This window comes from Marmota monax, unplaced genomic scaffold (genome assembly GCF_021218885.2).
Source record: "Marmota monax isolate L192 unplaced genomic scaffold, Marmota_monax_Labrador192_F-V1.1 WCK01_AAM20220418_F8-fsc00061, whole genome shotgun sequence".
NCBI classification, from domain to species: domain Eukaryota; kingdom Metazoa; phylum Chordata; class Mammalia; order Rodentia; family Sciuridae; genus Marmota; species Marmota monax.
Window position 1 is genome coordinate 2,344,889 of NW_026695230.1, and position 5,034 is coordinate 2,349,922.

Genomic DNA, 5,034 nt, shown 5'->3' on the forward strand with positions numbered 1-5,034 from the left:
TGATATGATTTTTCCCAACCTATCACCTTCAGCCTATGTATGTCTTTTCCTATCAAATGCGTCTCCTGTAGGCAGCATATTGTTGGGTCTTGTTTTGTGATCCATTCTACTAGCTTGTGTCTCTTAATTGGTGAGTTTAAGCCATTAACATTTAGGGTTATTATTGAGATATCGGTTGTTCTTCCAGCCATATTTGTTTATTTATGTTACTAAACATGGTTTATTTTCCTCTTTGATTATTTTCCCCCCTTACTGTCCTACCTCCCATTGTTGGTTTTCATTGTTATTTTCCATTTCCTCTTCCTGTAATGTTTTGCTGATGATGTTTTGAAGAGATGGTTTTCTAGCTGCAAATTCTTTTAACTTTTGTTTATCGTGGAAGCTTTTAATTTCATCTTCCATCCTGAAGCTTAATTTCGCTGGATACACAATTCTTGGTTGGAACCCATTTTCTTTCAGTGTTTGAAATATGGTATTCCAGGATCTTCTAGCTTTCAGAGTCTGTGTTGAAAGATCAGCTGTTATCCTGATTGGTTTACCCCTAAATGTAATCTGCTTCCTTTCTCTTGTAGCTTTTAAAATTCTCTCCTTATTCTGTATGTTGGGCATCTTCATTATAATGTGTCTAGGTGTGGATCTCTAATGATTTTGCACATTTGGCGTCCTGTAGGCTTCTAGGATTTGGGATTCTGTCTCATTCTTCAAGTCTGGGAAGTTTTCTCATATTATTTCATTGAATAGATTGCTCATTCCTTTGGTTTGGACCTCTATACCTTCCTGTATCCCAATGCCTCTTAAGTTTGGTCTCTTAATGTTATCCCATATTTCTTGGATGTTCTGCTCATGGTTTCTTAACAGTCTTGCTGAGCTGTCTATGTTCTTTTCAAGTTGAAATACTTTGTCTTCATTGTCTGATGTTCTATCTTCTAAGTGTTCTACTCTGCTGGTAGTATTCTCAATTGAGTTTTAAGTTGGTTTATTGCTTCCTGCATTTCTAGGATTTCTGTTTGTTTGTTTTTTATAACCTCTATCTCCCTGTATAGTTGGTCTTTTGCTTCTTGGATTTGTTTATGTAATTCATTGTCGAAGTGATCTTTCATTGTCTGATTTTGCTGTCCAATGTCTTCCTTGAGACTCCAGATCATCTGAAGCATGTATATCCTGAATTCTTTATCTGAAATTCCATCTGCTGCAGCTATTACCTCTTCTAAAGTTGAGTTGACCTGCATTGCTTGTGGTCCTTTCTTTCCTTGTCTTTTCATACTGCTCGCATTTCTTTCTGCTTGGTGAAACTGTTGTGTTTTTGAAATTTCCCCCCTATATATTTATATTGCTCTTGTATAGGTGAAAAGTCTCCCTTGCAGGGGCGGGCGGCGGCTGTGCTCCTCCTCGAATTGGCGTGATCTGTCTACCATGCTGACGGGCCGCTGGGCCTGTCCTGCTGGTCGGTTGCAGGTCTGCCTACCTTGCAGGCAAGGGCGGCGGCTCTGCTCTGCCCCTACTCCAATGGGGGTGATGTGACTACCACGCTGGTGGGCTACTGGGCCTGTTCTGTGCGCGGGTGAAGGCTCTGCTCTGCCCCTACTCCAATTGGGGTGAAGTGTCTACCATGCTGGCAGGCCGCTGGGCCTGATCCGCCGGTCGGTCGCAGGTCTGCCTACCTTGCAGGCGCGGGCAGCGGCTCTGCTCTGCCCCTCCTCCAATTGGTGTAAAAATATGGAACGCTTCACGAGTTTGCGTGTCATCCTTGCGCAGGGGCCATGCTAATCTTCTCTGTATCGTTCCAATTTTAGTATATGTGCTGCCGAAGCGAGCACAAGATATAATTATTTTAATATAATCTTAACATCGAATTTCCACTTATCATCATTGTTAAATTACCCACACACATAATACAGACATATATGTGGATCACTCACTTAAAAAAAAATCTTTGACAATTAATCTTAATTGTTCTTCTGTTTATTTTTTTAAAACTTATGTCAAGCTATAATTACTTTTTATAAATGACATTTCTAGTTTTAAAAAATATATGTTGTGTTAAAATCACTTGTAAAAATGTATCTAAAAATCAATTAGAGGGCTGGGGATGTGGTTTAAGTGGTAGCGTGCTCACCTGGCATGCGTGTGGCCCGGGTTTGATGGTCAGCACCACATACAAACAAAGATGTTGTGTCAGCCGAAAACTAAAAAATAAATATTAAAAAAAATTCTCTCTCTCTTTCTCTGTATCTTAAAAAATCAATTAGAATTCTCCATCTAATAATTTAATAATTAGATTTCCCTAAATTATTTGTATTTGTTCTCCTAGTCTTTATATTTGTTTATTTTTAATTTGAAAGTGTGTTCTTCAAAGTTAGATCTCCAGGTCTCCATGTGCTTCTTCAGTATATATCAGATGTTCATGGACATTTGAATTTCTGTGTTTGCCAGTTCTCCATCCATCAACTTAGTTTTGGAGATTTCTCCCCTAAAGTATTTGGCCCCATTGCTTTGGGCCTGTTGTAAGTCAGCACATCAGGATGGGGAGTGTGCTGCTCACTTTATGGTGAGAAGTGAAAAAGAGAGAGGAAACAGTCTAAGTCTCAATATTTTCTTGAAGGTCGTATCCTGTGTGATCAGAAGACCTTGCAATAGGACAGACTCTTAAAGGATTCATGACCTCCCAAAAATTCCACAATGAGAACCAAGCCTTCCACATAGATCTTTGGGGGATGCTTAAGATGCAAATTATAACAAGTTCTATTAAGTTCATTCAAGAAATCAACAAGGTCATGGAACTAACTTATTTTAAGAAAGGCAATTATCATTCAACAAACCTGCAAAGTGCAAGTCTTTTTCAAATTCCTGAGTGCACAAACTATTTTTTTATTTAGTTTTTCATTTTTAAGACAAATTCTTGGAGTTATAGTTGATACACAAAACCTGGCAACTATTTAAGGCATACAATTTCATAAGTTTGGGTATATACAAATCTAAAGAGCTATTGTCACATCTCAAAAGATAATATATATATCCATCACTTCAAAGAGTATTGGGAAGCTTGTTTATTACTAAACTCATTCTTCATATGCATCTCAGTATTTTTCCAGTGAAAATATGAAAACCCATCTCTCTTCTTTCATTGCAGCCCCATATTTGCATACACGTAGGTTTCCTTTATATCTTATTTTTAAAAGTACTTATTCAATGCTCTAAAGTTTGTTTTGGCATATTTTGAAGTATGCCTACATTTTATTTCAGGAATTCTATCCAGTCTAATAACTGCACACAGGTACTAATTGCTGTAGATCCACCACTCTCAAGAGAAGATTTAAAAATTCAATGATTAGAAGCTTTTCAGTTTGAATTCATCCCATTTATTGATTCTTGATCTTACTTCGTGTTATTAAGGAGTCTTGTTAAGGAAGTCAGATCCTAAGCTGATATGGTGAAGATTTAGGCCTACTTTTTTTTCTATTAGGCGCAGGGTTTCTGGTCTAGTGTCTAAGCCTTTGATTTACTTTGAGTTGAGTTTCATGCAGAATGAGAGATAGGTTTTAATTTTATTTTTTTACATGTCAGTAAAGGAACCAATCAATAATATTGAATACAGAATGAGAGAAAATATTTACCACATGCACCTAGATAGAGCATTAATCTCTAGCACGTATAAAGAGCTAAAAAAAAAATACAATCGATCATCAAATACATGAAAAAATGTTCAACATCTTTAGCAATTAGAGAAATGCAAATCAAAACTAAGATTCTATCTCACTGCAGTAAGAATGGCAATTATCAAGAATACAAACAACAATTAATGTTGGTGAGGATGTGGGGAAAAAGATAAACTCATACATTGTTGGAGGGAATGCGAATTGTTGCAACCATTGTGGAAACACTATGGAGATTCCTCAGAAAATTCAGAATGGAACCGCCATTTGACCCAGCTCTCCCACTTCTTGATTTATACCCAAAGGACTTAAAATCAGCATATTACAATGATGCAGCCACATCAATGGTTATAGTAGCTCAACTAACAATAGTTAAACTATGAAAGCAACTAGGTGCCATTCAACAGATGAATAAATGAAAAAAAAAAAAAAAATATATATATATATATATATATATATATATATACACACATATATACACACACATAAATACACACACAGACATATATGCATATATTATGATGAAATATTACTCAGCCTAAAGAATGAAATTATGGCATCTGCCAGTAAATAAATGGAGCTGGAGAATATCATGCTAAGTAAAATATGCCAATCCTGAAAAACCAAAAGCCAAATATTTTCTCTAATATACAGATGTTAATTCACAATAAGTTTTGGGGGTCTTGGAAAGAATAGAGTTACTTTAGATAGAGGAGAATAAAGGAAGGGAAGGGGGTATGGATGTAGGAAAGATAGTAGAATGAAACAGACATTATTACCCTTTGTACATATATACCTATATAATGGGTGGGATTCTACATCATGTATAACCAGAATGAGATATTATACTCCATTATATATAACAAAGTGCATTCTACTGTCACATATAATTAAACCAAATTTAAAATTTAACGAAAAACATTCAGTGATCATCTGTGTTTGTACTGTCTTTATTTCACCTCATATTTTGTCACATGTAGTCATAAGAGTTCATTTGGATAATAAATGTTTTATTTTGTGGTGAATTGATGTGTAGCAGCATTGAAAATTTCAATAGGTTAGGAAACTAAGCAATTTTGTCACAGTGTGTGACATTTTATATTTAGTTCGTTTTTTTTGAGAGAGAGAGAGAATTTTTTATTATTTATTTTTTAGTTTTTAGTGGACACAACATTTTTATTTTATTTGTATGTGGTGCTGAGGATCGAACCCAGCGCCCTGTGCATGCCAGTCAAGCGCGCTACCGCTTGAGCCATATCCCCAGCCCTTACATTTAGTTCTTGATTATAATAGTTTTAAAACAATTTCTTGAGCTTGATAGTAAAACATAATTGATCTCATAATAGCATAACATTTCTTAATTTGTACTTAAAAAACTGAA

The 5,034-nt window shown here is 35.7% G+C and overlaps 1 non-coding gene across 1 annotated transcript; it reads right to left on the reverse strand.

The window, feature by feature from the left end:
• Positions 1 to 1,710: 1,710 nt before the first annotated feature.
• Positions 1,711 to 1,817, reverse strand: LOC124088672 (U6 spliceosomal RNA). The gene has a single exon (XR_006850432.1). It is a non-coding gene; the product is annotated as a U6 spliceosomal RNA (small nuclear RNA).
• Between the last annotated feature and the right edge of the window lie 3,217 nt (positions 1,818 to 5,034).